This window comes from Papio anubis, chromosome 11, assembly GCF_008728515.1.
Source record: "Papio anubis isolate 15944 chromosome 11, Panubis1.0, whole genome shotgun sequence".
NCBI lineage: Eukaryota > Metazoa > Chordata > Mammalia > Primates > Cercopithecidae > Papio > Papio anubis.
Genome location: NC_044986.1, coordinates 66,431,212 through 66,447,807, shown reverse-complemented (window position 1 = coordinate 66,447,807; position 16,596 = coordinate 66,431,212). Strand labels below are relative to the sequence as shown.

Sequence of the window (16,596 nt, the reverse complement as noted above, 5' to 3'; positions counted from 1 at the left end):
AATTCAAGGTTATTTTTGATTGGTAAGGACTTATTCTTACCATTTTGTTAATTGTTTTCCAGTTGTTTTCTAGATCCTTCGTTTTTCTTCCTTTCTTGTTGTTTACCTCTGTGCTTTGTTGTTTTTTTTCCTGTGGTGTTGAGCTATGTTTCTTTTTTCTTTCTCATTTTTTTTATCTGCTGTAATTTCTTTCTTTGTGGTTACCATGGGGTAATATAAAGAGTCTTATAGTTATAATAGACTATTTTAAGCTGATAACAACCTAACTTTGGTTGCTTACAAATACTCTAGACATCCCCTCTTCCCCTTACATGTGTTGCCTTAATTTATATCTTTAGCTATTGTGTGCTCTTTAGTCACTAGTTGTAGTTGTTGTTCTTTTTGACCATTTTGAATTCAAACTTTCATACCAGAGAATTGAAAGATTTTCATAGCACCATTATAGCATTAGGACATTCTGAGTTTGATTATGAATTTACCTCTACTGGTGAATTTTATATTTTCATGTGTTTTCATAATTGTAATTATCATCCTTTGTTTCCAGTTGTAGCACTTTCTTAAGCATTTCTTTTAAGTTCAGTCTACCTGTTATGAATTCCCTCTGCTTTTGCTTGTCTGGGAAATACTTAGTTTTTCCTTCATTTCAGAAGGATAGTTTTGCTGTATATGGTAAGCTTGGTTGGTGGGCTTTTTTTTTCTTTTTCTTTTCTTTTTTTTTTTTTTTCTTAGGGTCTCACTCTGTCACCAGGCTGGAGTGCAGTGGCACAATCTCGGCTCACTGCAACCTCTGCCTCCTAGGTTCAAGTGATTCTCCCACCTCAGCCTCCCAAGTAGCTGGGACTACAGGTATGCACCACCACACTTGGCTAATTTTTGTATTTTTTGTAGAGATGAGGGTTTTATGTTGCCCAAGCTAGTCTCAAATTCCTGCCCTCAGCCTGCCTCGGCCTTCCAAAGTGCTGGGATTATAGGTGTGAGCCACTGTGCCTGTCTGACAGTTTTTTTTAAATTTGAGCACTTTGAAACATTCTCTCCTGGCCTGCAAGGTTTCTGCTGAGAAGTCTGCTGATAGTCTAATGAGATGTTTTTCTCTCATAGCTTTCAGAATTTCCTCTTTGTGACTTTTTTTTTTTTTTTTTTTTTGAGTTTGGAAGCAGAGGTTTAATAGGCAGAAGAAACAGAAAGGAGAACAGCTTTCTCTCTACTGAGAGAGAGGAGCTTCCAAGAAGAAAAGGCTGGCCAGTGGCAGAATTCGCTGGATTTCATAGGTAGGCTTGAAGGGGCAGTGTCTGATTTATGTAGGGCCCACAGATTAATTCCCTGAACTGTAAAACTTCCTGCACATTGCATACACAAGGAGGATAGGAGACATGGTGGTTGCTTATAGGAAAGGAGGAAATTATGATAGGAAAGTTGGAGATCCTGTTGCTGACACACCATTGGTTGGTCGGAGGCTGGGGTCAGTCCAGAAGCCTTTGGATAACACCAGCTAGTAGACCCAGCCAGAAATCCTCAGTTGCTCCAGGACCTCTTCCAGCCCCATGTGACGGCTATGTCCTTCATAAAATGAAGCTGGTTCAAACATGGCCAATATGCCCAGCAACTTGTGGGTACTGTGGGATTCTCCATGTTCTCCCCAGCAAGCCTCACATCCAAGTCTTTAAGAACGGCAACCATGCTAATTATATTCTTAAATGGCTAAAGAATGCCCGTTGTTGATTTGATTTGGTTTAAAATGGAGGCCTAGAGCCCTAAAATGAAAGGACAGAGTTGGAGTTCTGTCCTCTTCTCACCATTTTGATGAATGTTGTAACTTAGAATCCTGGATAATCCCCCATTATGAAGCAGCTTTGTCATCTGCGGTAAATACCCAGGGCTCATCTTCTCATGCCAAGAAAATTTAGGACACAGACATACATGAGGAGTTTAGGAGTAGAGATTTAATAGAAAGAAGAAAGAGAAAGGAGAACAACTCTCTATCCAGTGAGAGAGCGGGACTTCTGAGAGGAAAAGGCCCCTCTCTGTGACTTTAGATAGTTTGATTATAATGTGCCTTGGAGAGGACTTTTTGGGCTGAATCTAACTGGTGTCTTTGAGCTTCCTGGCTTTGGATATCCATATTTCTTCCAAGATTTGGGAAGTGTTTAGTTATTATTTTGCTAAATAGGTTTTCTGTGCCTTAATCTTTTCTCCTTCTGACACCTCTATAATGTGAATATTTATATTCTTAATGGTGTCCTATAACTCCCATAGGCTTTCTTATTCTTTTTATTAGTTCTTTTTTTTCCCTCTCTCTTACTGGGTTGTTTTAACAGACCTGTTTTTCAAGTTCAGAAATTCTTATTTTCTGCTTGAGCTAGTCTGTTGTTTAAGCTCTCAATTGTATTTTTTATTTCATTTGTTGAGTTCTTCAGGTCCAAGATTTCTGTTTTTTTTTTTTTTTTTTTTTTTTTAAATGATAACCCTCCCTTTGTTGAATTTCTTATACAGATCATGATTTGCTTTCCTGATTTTATTGAGTTGTCTGTATACTATTGTATCTTACTGATATTCCTTAAGATCATTATTTTGAATTCCTTTTTGGGTATATTGTAAATATCCATTTCTTCAAGGTCTGTTACTGGAAACTTATATTGTTCTTTTGGGTTTTTTATGTTTCTTGCGTTCCTATGTTGATATCTGTGCATCTAGTGGAACAGTTCCTTTTCCTAATTCTCTAGACTTTTATACGGACAGGCTTTCTTGTAGATGGGTTCTAGTGTGTTGATAGGGCATTGTGTTAGCTTTGGCTCTGGGTAGACTCAGTACTGTGGTCTCTGTGTGGTTTTTTTTTTCCAGCTGTAATCTCACCAGTAATGTCTCTGATTGCCTCGGTGGCCTAAACTGCAGATGTTTGTGATGGCAGTGGCATGGTTTTGCTGGAGGGTGGGGAGTCTGGGCAGGTTTTAGGTCAGGCATGTTTGGGCATAGTGGGCCAGCAGACTGTATGGTGGGCTTTCTAGGGGGGCTTTTCATGCTGCCAGACTTGCTGTCAAGCTGAGTGCATATAGGTATAGCAGTCTAACCAGCTATGCAGTGGGCTCTCTGGGAAGGTAGGACCACTGCTATACTGGCTCTACAGCTGGGCATGAGTGCATGCTAGTGTGGCAGACTGATTGGTCTCTGTGAGGTTGGGCTGCTGCTTTGCTGGCTGTCAGGCTTCGCATGGGTGTGTCCAGGCACAGCAGGTTTGCCAGCTGTGCAGCACAACTCTGTGTAGGTGTGACAGGCTGGCTGCCTGATCAGTGGCATTCCTACTATATAGGTTGAGCTGTTCCCTGGGATTGGGGTGGCAAGGAGTGCTCTGTGGGTTTGACCACCAGAGTCTCCATTATTCCATTGGTTCTAGGCTCCATGCAGCTGGGGTTATAGTGTCACAGTCACATATGTGAACATGTTGGAATGATAACAGGGTCTCATGGATGGAGAAAGGTAGTGGCCACCAGCTCCTGTGGCAGGATGCACTCTAGCAGTGTGTCCAGCTTGAAGATGGCACCATGTCATAGCAGCTCAGGTTGTAGGGATAGGTAGTGCACAACTTGGGCTCTTACTCCAGGGCAATGCAGCCACAGAAACTTCCAGAACTCCCCAAACTGGATTCAGGGCCTGTGAGGACTGAGAGACTCTTTTCTAGCAAGAACTGCTGGTGTCTGTAGTGGCTATGAGGACCACTAGGGATTTCCAACTTACCTTCTCCCTGTAAGAAAAAGTACCCCCTGACTCCTAGCCAATCCTGGTGGGGAAGACAGTGCTGCAGATGCAGGGCGTGCCCCTCCTGTGTCTATGATGCTATCCTGGGCTTCCATGTTCCATGGGATTTTCCTGTCCTTAGGTGCTCTCCAGCATACTTCCTTAGTCACTCCAGTTGTTTATTCATTGTTTTGGTTCCTTTCTGTCAGGGAGAAAAAGTGCCAGGCAACTCTAGCCAACCATCTTGTTGACATCAGTGATATAATTACCATATCTTCTTGATGGATTGACTCTTTTATTATTTTAAAATGTCCTTCTTTGCCCCTAGTAACAATTTTTGTCTTAAAGTTTGTTTTGTGTAATGAGTATACCCACTCCAGTTTTTTTTAGATTATCATTTGTTCTATTTGTGTCTCTGAATTCAAAATATGTCCCTTGTAAAGTACATACAGATAGATCATATTTTTATCCATTCTGATGATCTCTGTGTTTTGACTGGCATGTTTAATCCATCTACATCTAATGTAATTGATAAAACACTATTTACATCTGCCTCTTTGTCATGACTGCTTTCTTTCTTTTTTTTTTTTTTTTTTGTGACAGAGTCTCACTCTGTCACCCAGGCTGGAGTGCAATGGCAAAATCTCAGCTCACTGTGACCTCTGCCTCCCAGGTTCAAGTAATTCTCCTGTCTCAGCCTCCCAAGTACCTGGGATTACATGCACCTGCCATCATGCCTGGCTAATTTTTATATTTTTCAGCAGGGTTTCACCATGTTGGCCAGACTGGTCTTGGCCATTATTTCTTTGTATATTTTTTCTGTCTGTTTCTCTTCCTTCTTCTCAGATTCCCAGTATGCATATGTTGGTATGCTTGATTTCCCATATGTCCCTGAGGCTTGTTTAGTTTTATTCATTGTCTTTTCTTTCTGTTCCTTAGACTGAATAACCTCAGTTGAATTATCTTCAAGTTTGCTGATTCCGTCTTCTGTATGCTCATATGTGCTGTTTAACCTCTTTAGTGAAATTTTCAATTCAGTTGTATTTTATTTCTTTTTTTTCCTTGAGACAGAGTCTTGCTCTGTCACCCAGGTTGGAGTGCAGTGGTGTGATCTTGGCTCACTGCAACCTCTGCCTCCCAGGTTCAAGTGATTCTCCTGCCTCAGTCATCCAAGTAGCTGGGACAACAGGCACCTGCCACCACTGTCAGCTAATTTTTGTATTTTTAGTAGAGATGGGGTTTCACCATGTTGGCCAGGCTGGTCGTGAACTAGCCTCAAGTGATCTGCCTGCCTTGGCCTCCCAAAGTGCTGGGATTACAGGTGTGAGCCACCGCACCTGGTCCAGTTGTATTTTCTTAATCTTAGAATTTCTAGTTGTTCCATTTTATAATTTCTATCAATTTATTCATATTGTCTATACAGTGAGATATTATTCTCATATTTTCCTTTAGTTTTTACCCATGGATTACTTTTTTTTTGGAACATATCTAAAATAGTGATTTTAATATCTTTGTCTAGTAAGTCCAACATCTGGCTTCCACAAAGGTAGTTTCTATTACCTGCTTTTTTCTTGTATGTAGGCTTTCTTTTTGCATATTTTAAAATTTTAATCGAAACAGAACACCATATAATATTAGGTGTCATCTCTGGGAATCAGATTCTTTCTTCCCCCTCCCCACTCCATGACTTGCTGTCCTTGCTGTTTGTTGTTATTACTGTTTTCTTTTGATAGTGACTTTTTTTAGGTAATTCTAGAATGTCTTTATTCATCATGTATGGTCACTGATGTCTCTGCTCAGTTAACTTAGACATCAGCTAATGATTACACAGAGGTTTCCTCAAATGACTAGAACAAATAAGTCTCTCATTCTGTACCAAGAGGCTCTGTGTGCATATTGAGGCATGCCTTTAACACTCAGCCAGGGATGACAACACTTACTGTTTGTGTAGGGCCTCAAGGTCAGCCAGAGGTGATAGCTAGGGCTTTCTCAGATCTTTCCTGAGCATGCCCACAGCCCTGTACATGCATATGTTTTTCTAGACTACTGTGAGTATGTTGGAGTTTTAAAAATCCACATGGATATCTCATTTCTCAGATTTTCCCTTTAAACATTTTGGTTGGAATATTCTTTGTCCCAGCTGTTAGCCACCATCCAGGCAGCCACAATGTTAAATAGTCACTGCTGTCTGTTTCTGACAAATTCTCCTGGAGAAGAGGCTGTTTACACCGGGCTAACCCTGATCCGGGTCAAATAAGGTCAGTCTTGTGAATGGGGTCTTCCAGGGAATGACCAGACAGGTTAAGTAATGATAATTCTCTGGAAGCAAGGCCTTGAATGAGCTCCAACCTGGTTCTGCCTCCCACATAACCACCTTCCCTCCTGCACCCCACTTCCTGCTCAACCCAAGGGCGTCTAGCTGCCAGGCTGCTGGTTTCATATTTTCAAGGCTACTGCTCAGCTGAGGAGGGTGCATGGAAATAGGCAAGTTAAAACTCCACAAAACTCTCTGTTCTTACCAAGTTTCAACCAGTTTTCTTGAATAAATGCTCCCTGGATTGCTGTAAGCCTTTCATTAATTTTAGAGTTCTGAAAAAGTCGATTCTGACAATTTTTGCCATTGTTTTTGTTGATTTTATGGAGGAGAGAATGTTCAGAACTCCTTACTCCTCCATTTGTGCTGAAGTCACCCTGAATACCTTTAAATTTTAGCACATGGTATCTCCTCTGTATGACCACAATTAATCAGTATTTCTCTCTTCCTCTTATTCAGAATAAGGAATAAACTAGGTATAATTTTACTTTCTCCTTCCCCAGGTCTCTGCTACTTTCCTTGCTGAAACTACTTGGGATTTTTGTTTCTTCTGGATTCTATCAATAAAACAACAATTATTTAGGCTTAGCTGCACATTTTACCAATTTCTATGGATATAATAGTTTCTTGTATCCCATGTCTTCTTATTTGCTCAAGTACATTTTCTAGCATTAATTTCAGTGAGAGTTTATGGCCAAAGAAATATGCTAAGTCCTGCAGTCTGAACATGTTTTTATTTTGTTATAATACTTAGTTGATAGCATATAGAATTTAGGTTCAAATTTATTTTGTCTTAGAACATTGAAATTATTTCTACAGTGTCTTCTTTTAAATACATTTTTTGGAAATAATTTCAAACACAAGAAATAGTTATAGCAGTGTAAAGAACTCCTGTATATCCTTCATCCAGATTTGTCCCCTTTGTTTTATTTCCCACATTTGTTTTCTTATTTTCTTTTTCAGTTTTTTCAGCTTATCTTTTTATTTTTTTTATTAAAAAAATTTTTTTTCCTGAATGATTTGAGAGCAAGTTGTAGACATCTTTCTCCTTTACAGCTAGATACTTTGGTGTGTATTTTCTAAGGACAAGAATATTCACTTATATATTTCAGTGTGTATTTTCTCAGCACGAGAATATTCACTTATATAACGTCACACCATATTCAAATGTCAGTTGCCCTAAATGAACTTTTTGTCCCTTTTTTTTTCTGGTCCTGAATGTATTTTCCATGTCTCTTTAATCTTTACTCTTTGTTATTCTGGATCAGTTCCTCATTGTTCTTTGTCTTTCATGACACTGATATTTTTGAAAAGTACAGGCCAATGTTTTTGCTGAATCTCTCTCCATTACATTGTATTTTTATATCCATTGTTGCCAGTGAGAATGAGGAGGTAGAGGGGCTGAACAAGAATGTATTTAAGTCAGCATAACCCATCCTCACTCTTCAAAAGCCAGGGAGATAAACAATCTACTTTTGGAATATCCAGTACCTAAACTCCTGAAGGCCTGTTCAAGCTCAGAATCCTTGGAGATGCCATTTAACAGCTTTTTTGGGGGAATTTACTGCTTTCTCAAATGAGGCATGAGTTAGGAAAGAGATCTCTATGTGACTGGAGTTATCGAAACCAATCTCTCTCCAATTCCCACATTAAAATCTTCCTTCTGAGAGGGTACACTGCCGTTTTCCAATCACACATACAGGCTGTCAACAGCTACTATAGTCACAACATATTAAAGACACCAATGGCCACAATATATCACCAGCTATCACTGTAAACCAGGATAGAATCAAAAAAGATTTAGAATTCAGTGTCTTCACTTTTATGAAGAAGAAGAGGCCTTGGGAGATGAAGGGCTGATGAAGGCACATAACTTGTTAGTGCCACAGCCACATAACTTCTTAGGGTCACAGCCACATCTTGAATTAATATTCTGATCTATTATTTTAATGTGAAATGATCCAGCAATGCTAAGGAAATCACTGTATCCTTAGCAATGGCAAGAGTATAGTGACCACATTAATTAAATTAATACTGAAAAAGTGGGGAGGGAGACATAGTTCACCTCTCCAGGACTAAGATACTATGATTCTGCCAGCCCAGTTAAAAAGAGTGGGTGGATGATATGCATGAAGTATCATTGGATGGGCCTCTGTGAGGTCAGGAGGGTGACTGCGTGGGGCTGTATGAGGTCACAAGAGAGACTGCAATTTATTATTCTAAGAGCATCTTAGCTGTTGGCACATTGAATTAAGAGGCCAGTAGCAAAGATGTTCTTCCCAGTCAGCAGCCACAAATATGAAGGATTAGGGGTCTTTAATTCAGAGGAAAGACTCTAGTCATATAAACATAGAGATTTATTACTCACCCAGTGATGAGTGCTATGAAATACAGGGTCAACATCCTTCACTACATCTGCTTTTGATCAGCTCTGCAGAGTTAGTATTTATGTCAAGAGTTCTTAGCCCCAAGCTAAATGGGGGTGGGGTATGGGGTAGAGACAGTGAATAGACAGAGGAAAAGGGCTCAGAGAATTGAGAGGTCAGAAGGTTAACACTCAAATACAGGGCTCCATCAATATCTGCCCAGGGGTTTTTCTGATTACACATTTACCAGCCTAATATATGAGTTGAAAAGGATGATGTGTTTTAATGTCTGTGAAATAAGTCTAGGTATTAAATACGGCAGAGTATTGCTTTACAATTGTAGGAAAAAGTTCTATGCTTTAATGGAAAATGATGCCACATCTATAGCTTATCCTTCTGGGGTATCAGCTTCTATACTGTTCATTGTCTGAGCTATTTTACAGCCCTTTCTAACGTGTAGGTAACTGATAGTTATATAAATTATATACTGTCTGATAGCGATAATTGACTTTGTTTCCATTTGCAGTTCATCTCAACCTTCCTTTACTGCATATAATTTGTGCTTGTTTGATTTTTCCTTTGGACCGGTAAAAACATCTGTCTGGTTCCCTCATCATGTGAGTCAAATAAAATCTTTAACATGTGTTCATTTTTATATCAGTGTAAGAGTATAGTTTTACCTTTTCCTGAACATTATCTTTTAGCAAAAATCCTTCCAAATCCTAATTGTTTGTGGAAAGATTCAGCCACTTGTTTTTCCTGTCTTTCCAAGATTTGGTTACCCAGATCAATTTTCTAGAGACTTTTAAACTAGAACTTTTAAACATCAATCATTTAAAACAAAACACAGCTGAAATTCTTTCTAATGCCATTTTCTGAATTGTTGGGTTAATTAATTGGAAATCACAGGACTGTGTATCTAAGATACCTTCCTGTTTTACCAATTCTGCATCAAGGATCTGATAGAAGTTCAGGGCTGGCAGTGAGACAGTAAAAGCCAGGGAAGAGAAAGTGGAGAAGGTGCTTTTAAAGGCTCAGTGCTAGCGTTTCACAGAAGGAAGGGCTCATGATCATGCTTAATGGAAGACTCAGACCTGGAACTCACTTCTTCAGGGACTTCCCAGTCCCATCCTGCTTCTCAGAAAAGGAGGAGAGATGAAAACTTTTACTTTTATGACACAATTGTCCTCATCCACAGCTGAGATCCGCAAACTCTACAGTGCAATGCCTGTATTTCTGAGGGTCTCGGGGAAGATGGAGGGCCTGTACGTGGCTGAGAGATGAAAGCACGAGTTCCCCTCCACCTGCCCTCCATGTCCCTCATCCTGAGCTGCAGGTGGAAGGGGTGGAAACACAGCTGCTGAGAAGGGCTATATTGTCTCTTTATCCCTAGCTGTTTTTCTCGTGAGCTGGAGGGCCCATGATTTCGAATGACCCTGGATGAGTCACATAAATTCCCAGTCTCATCTGTAAGATGTGAGGGGTGCAGATGATCTTTAAGGCTTCTTTCTACTCTGACATGGCAAGAATCCAAGGTTAAGCCTTTTGGTCTGTGGAAGCGTGAAGTAAACTGCTAGTTATTGTGGCTTTCCTTTGAGTTGAATTGGTTCAGTGTCATTTACAAAGGAAAAGAAGGCACTTCTCCGTTTGATGTATTTGTGTATGTGAGTTCCTTGGATCCAAAGTAGAGTTTGCCTGGGACATTCCTTGGGATTCCTTCCCCCTTTGGATGGATTGCCAATTCCACATCATTTGATTACATTTCTGCCTCCAGAAAAGCCTTCATCATGGAATGTTAGGCACTGATGAATAAATTTTGGTCAAACCAAGAACATATTCAGACTTAAGAATTTCGTTAAAATGTGTTGAAACTTATTTCTTCCCCAGTGCTCTTAAAGGTCATAAGATCATTATGATGATTAATCATGGACCTTTAGAAGTACCAGTAGGAGAAGTTAACTTGACATTCAATTTCTGTTTGGTTTTGTCCCAAAACAGAATCCAAGCAAAATAAAATAATTAAACAAATTTCCTATATATAAAATTTTCGTCCCTCAACCAATAGACATAATGACAGTTAAGACTTAGTAATTCCATGCCTTTGAGTACAGCTTTTTACTTCCAAAGCGTTTTGCATCTATTACCTTATTGAGTTTTAAAACAACGATGGCAGCTGTTTTCAGTTTTAGATGAAGCTCTAAGAGGTTAACTGACTTAGTCAGGGCCCCACATCTCTTAATGAAAAAGTCAGAGCTAAAACTCACTCTCCTGACCCTTCATCTTTTCCTCTTATATGGCACCATCTTACTTCCATTAGTTAGGAATGAAGTTTCTCTTTAATCATGAAACTCTTTCCCTTCTGAAGGACAGTAAAGGTATATAATTTCTAAAAAACAAACAACAAACAAGATATAGATGATTTGTAATTTATTAGTTGGATCAACTTCCATTTTAGAAAAGACAGAAACAAAAAATATAGTTAATATTTACATTTTTTACAATGAAAAGTATTTACATCATAGAGAAGAAGTACAAAATGGCATATAAAACTCTAGGACAACACAAACAGCAAGGACTACAATTTCAGCAAAAAATTATCTGTCCTTTTTTTTCCTTGTAAGTTGAAGTGTGTCAGGCTGTTGTCTAACCATTTTGCTAATTTAGCCAGTTCCTGCTTCATCTTTTTCATTTGATGGCTTTTTCAAAAGAGCCTTTATTTAGTGAAATTGGTAATTGATATTCCTACATCACTCTTTTGGGTTCACCTTTGATCTTTAGGATACCTATTACATTACTGTGGTTTAAGTCATTGGCCCCTGTGGTTCCCAGTGGGTAGGACCTCTTACTTAAAAGAGCAGTTGTGTTCATTTGCTAAAATCCTCCACATCTGGGCAGTAGCAAAGCTACATTTCAAAGAACAGGCTGATTTGTTCGGCTAAGTCTTTCCATACAGAATATTTGCATTGCATTGTAAGTCTAGCCCTGTATTTATAGGACCAAGAACCAGAAAGGCTGTCATTGCACCAGTGACAGAACTGGAACCAGAAACTAGGTCATCTGTCTCCCCATGCAGGGACCTCACCCTGGTGTCACACTGCCCAGGATGGATGTGTTCAGGTCAGGGAGAAAGGTCTCTTCTGAACTGAGACCACATTGCCTGTCTCTGTGTGTGCTGCCTCACTGGTGAGCAGGGCCTGGGTCAAAAAATATTTCTAGAATTCCAGATTGAAGTCTACCTGGAGGTGGAGAAGTGGGAAGCAAGAAGTTTCAAACAGATGTGGCTATGGGCTAGCTGGACAGTCTGTCCCCACTGCCAAAACACTTGAGGAGCCGTTTGTGAAGCTGTCTGCTCAGTAGCTTCTTAGCAAACCCTGGCCACTTGGGCTGTTTTTCTTGCTATTCATTCTCAGCCTGGAAGTTAGCAAAATGGAGAGAAGATGCCACTGTCAAGGGAAATATCTACCTTTGGCTTGGTATATTCAGGCATTGGCAAACCGAATCACAGGCAATTAAAAATGAAAGTCAGAAGTGGAAAGGACAGAGTAGTTCAGCAGAGAAACAAGTTTTGTTGAAATAGCACCTGTTAATTGGAAGAAAACCGTATCGGTAGCATTTAAGAGGACCAAATTTTAAGGTCAATATCTGTCCATCAGAGAGCTTACAGCTTAATTTAAGCAAAGCACTTTCCTATGTCTACATACACAAATAACTAAAATACTTTCAAAATATCCAAGGAGATTAAAAAAATAGAGTGTACCAGAAAAAAAAATCCAACATTAAGAATGAGAACAGAATCATGGTGATAATGATCACAATAAAAGTAGAGACAGAACTTGAAACACCAAAGTGTGTCAAAAAATATTTACATATAGGAAGTTAGAAACAGCACAACATATATAAAGTGGGTGCGAAGATTTAAACATTTCTGAATTATCTGAAGACTATGAGAAGGAAGAGAAACTCTGTTCTATAATTAAGCTAATTACAGAGATAAACTATTGTACATTTAAATATTGTACACCAAATAACAAGAAAAAAAATTTAAACAAAAGAGCTAAAGTATCAAATGTATAAAATCCAATTGCTTTAATAAACAGGCAAGATCATCCTGGGCTGCTGTGGAAGTTTGCAATGTTCAGTTGGGCAGAAAGGAAGTATTAAGAAGAAGGGAACCAGGTACCTTCCCTTAGTATTCTTTTCCCAGCAAAATGCTATTTTTACTAAATTGCTGAAATATGATATGAGATTCTGTACTCTTTGTTATAAAGAAAGCTCCCAAAATTATAGACTAATTAAAATTCCTTGGAGCCCCCTTTTTGGATTATCAACCAAAGAGGCCACGGGATGATTTTGTGCTTGGTGGAGTCTGGCGTAACAGACTGAAGTAGTTCTGGATTGTTGGAGAAAAACTGTGGTTGAAGGCACAGGTATTCTGCACAGGAGGGGTCCCTTTGGTCAGTACCAAGAGGCTGCATGTGAGGCCAGGGCCATGGGAGGCCCACAGAGACCACCATGGTCTGGGATTACCACCACCCAGTGGAGTGCCACTCTGGGGTCACCAGGTTCCGCAGAGGGCTTCTCCCTCCTATGGTCAGCAGCATGGTGTGGACAGGCTGAGGGCTATGGGCACTGACGTTCAACACCGCGCGTATTTGAAGAAGCCTATGTGAGTACCTCAGGACCTGGAAGGACACCCACACAAGGGGCTATTTCAGAAAACAGCTGGAGAAACCAGACTTCCTTGAGGGCTCCTCTCCAAGTGGGGAAGGACTTCTTCGGTTGATATTAAGTTAATGTTTTGATAGGGAGACTGGAGGCTGTGTCCCGGTATAGAAGCGGCCTGGAGGCTGTGTCTCAGTATAGAAGCAGCCAGTTCCTGTGAGTTTGTGTGCCAGTTAATAGCATTTTTTTTTTTTTTTTTGCCAATTAATATAGTAGGACATTGCTCTGTTCTGTCTCTACCCCTGCTGGGTGATGGCTCATGTGACACCTCTTTTAACATGATCCCTGCACAACCATATTCCCAGAGACATCCCTCCATTCCACTTGAATCCTGCAGTAACACCACAGAAAACACAGGTGCCAATTTTCTCTTCAACACAACCTATAAACTCTTTTGGCAACAGAACCACTTGGAGATTGACATTTTTACACTGATCGTTCCAGAGCGTATACACTGAACTCAAATGGCTTCGGTGATGGAAACTCTGTAGACTCCTGATCATTCATGGGAAATATTGGTGGGGTATCTTCTCTCAGAGTCTTGGTTGGCCATGGAACCAGCTTGCTTACTTTTGGCTAAACCATAAACTAAAGAATTGCTTAAGAAAAGATGAGTTCTTCTATATTCTGCCATAAATACCAGGCACTCTGTTTCTCTGGATGTCTCATTGCTTATTGGGAATCTAATCCCAGATTCCAGCAAGCCATGCACTGAAGGGAAGCCAAATGGATTCCCTCTCTGAAAGGAAAGAGCATTTCTGGAAGCACTTGCTGGTCTTCTCAGCATGGGGAACTGTAGCCCTTCTTTGTTCACTGTAACTTTCTGCCTGGGTTTAGTGGGGAAAGGGTGGGTATCAACTCAAGCCTGAGCCAGAACATCTCTTTAAATCAACAAAATCCAATAAGCATAAGGAAAAGTGTGTATGACTTACTGAAATCAACAGAAAAGTTACTGAATGATAGAAGCACAAAGTAGGACACCTGGTCTTCCCCTTTGATTTTAAAGACCGGGAAGGGGAGTCCATCCCTTTGCACTGTAGTTGGCTGCTGCCCTCTCCTGAGCTGAGTGTGTCACAGGCCTGTGCCGAGGAGCCTGCTGTGACATGTCGGACCTGAAACCAACAGGAAACCCTAGACACTTTGCTTATGACCATGAAGCCAAAAAACAAAAAAACCCCAAACATTTCTTTACCCGTAGGACCTAATAACAGTGTTTTATCAGACTTAAAACATAAACTAAAACTAAAAATTTTAAAAATGTGCATTTTTCCTCTGAAAGGGAACCTACTAAGATATATCTGTCAAAGAAGCTATTTAAATGAAAAACACCAGGAGTGTTTGACAGGAAAACAAAACTGTCACACAGGTTGACAACATTGTCGATGTTTTCTCCCTGGTTGTGGTTTTGCAGAGGTGAGCTATGGTAGTGATCAGTGGGCGGTGCTGAAAGAAGTGTCAGGAGGCCTTGGGGGCAGAGGGAACGGGCAGGGGGATGGGAATGGAGACAAAAAGAGACGGAGACAGGAACAGGGGAGGGAGCCAACGGGGTCTAGGGGTGAGGAGCTGATAAGAGAATATTGAAAAATAAAGAAAACAGAGAACAAGGGGAGATGCAAGAGAAAGGCGTGAGGAATCATCAGGGGACACTGAAAGGAAACGGGACTGTGCTAGGGAGAGCTATGGCCAAGGAACCATCAGAGCTGAAGGGCTGGGGTCAGATTCTGTGAGGGGTCCGAGTTTGCTCTGGAGCTTTGGAGGCCATTTGGTAACGTGCCAAAGAGCAGCAAGAAGGCAGAAGACTCTGAAGCTCTCCCACCGTCTGCTTGGTACCACCAGGAGATGCGAGCCAGGGGCTCCCTAAGGATGTGAACATGGCACACACAGAGACGGTGACGGACCCGCTGGCCCAGGAAAGTGCCTGGGTGTTGGGAAATAACTTCTTTTTGATAAGAGACACGAGGGTGGACAGGGGGCTGTGGCAGGGGTCAGGTTGGGCGTGTATGTGGTTGGGAAACCTTAGGTGAAAAACTGGGAAGGCCTCACATTGGGGGTTTAGCGCCAGATGGCCTCACCACGGGCACTTCGGTCCCAAAGGAGAGTTCAGGGGAAACAACTTTTTAAAAGTCATAGGAAATGTACAGCAGTTAGCAAAATGAAGATACCTTGCCTTTACATTGAAACAGAAATGATAAAAAAAAAAAACTTCAGCAAACTATATGCAGATAAATGCTTTCTTCTTCCATACAAAAGACCCACTGCCTGCAGTATGGGCAGGTCCTTAGCAAAAATAACTACCACAAGAAAAAAAGTAATGAGTTTGTGCTTTCATCATCTAGGGATTACTCTGGAAAATCTTTTTTCCCTAGTGCCTAATCTGTGGAACCAGTTGGATCAGCTGTGACCATAATTATGCAATTCTGAAAATTAGGTTCTGCCTTACTTTCATATATATATATATATATATATATATATATATATATTTTTTTTTTTTTTTTTTTTGAGACAGAGTCTTACTCTGTTGCCCAGGCTACAGTGCAGTGGTGCAATCTTGGCTCACTGCAACCTCTGCCTCCTGTGTTCAAGCGATTCTCCTGCCTCAGCCTCCCGAGTAGCTGGGACTCCAGGTGCATGCCACCACACTTGGCTAATTTTTTGTACTTTTAGTAGAGACAGGGTTTCACCATGTTGGCCAGGCTGGTTTCAAACTCCTGACCTCAAGTGATCCACCCGTCTTGGCCTCCCAAAGTGCTGGGATTACAGGTATGAGCCACTGCGCCCAGCCTGACTTACTTTTAAAAGTATACGAAATCCTCCATTAACTGGACTGAATTTTGCCACAAGATACAATGAAGTAGAACTTTTTCTACTGATATACTGAGGTAATGACGTTTAAACTTAAGACGTCAGATTGATCACATGGGGAGTCTGCCCAGCATGTCTCCAAGGGCACAGGGCGGCAGGAGAAAGGAGGAGGGAGGTGGGGGGCAGGACCAGGATGGAGGAAACATCACAGGCTGGAGCCCTCTGAAGAGAAAAAACCTCATTTAACCAGCAATATGGGGAACTGGAATTTTAAAGCAAAAATAATTTGTTTTAAGTTGCTGACTTTTCTAGGAGAAAGGGAAAAAATCCCTTATGAACATTTATGGACTTTAGTTTGAAAAAGCAACTTCCTAGATCCATCCTCACGTCTTTCCCCAAGGTGGCCACCATTTCCACATCTTCATTACTCAGTGTCCACAATGTTTGTCAGTCAGGCCTTCTTCACGCCTCCAAGGAGGGCCTCTTTCTTTGAACCTAATTGTACCAGAAATTTTAATGAACCATTCCTCAAGTGATTTCATTTAATTGAGGTTTGTCTATGAAAAGCAAGATTTTTTTTTTTTTTTTTTCCTGAACAGCAAACACTAGCAATCACCTTGTCTAGCCTTTGCATGGCTCTTTACCATGTTCCAAGAGCTTCCA

At 40.7% G+C, this 16,596-nt stretch overlaps 1 long non-coding RNA gene across 1 annotated transcript; it reads left to right on the top strand.

The window, feature by feature from the left end:
* Positions 1-5,029: 5,029 nt before the first annotated feature.
* On the top strand, positions 5,030-15,378 carry LOC108587619. The gene is made up of 3 exons (XR_001906417.3): positions 5,030-8,481; positions 8,936-9,026; positions 12,507-15,378. It is a non-coding gene; the product is annotated as an uncharacterized LOC108587619 (long non-coding RNA).
* The last annotated feature ends 1,218 nt before the right edge of the window (positions 15,379-16,596 follow it).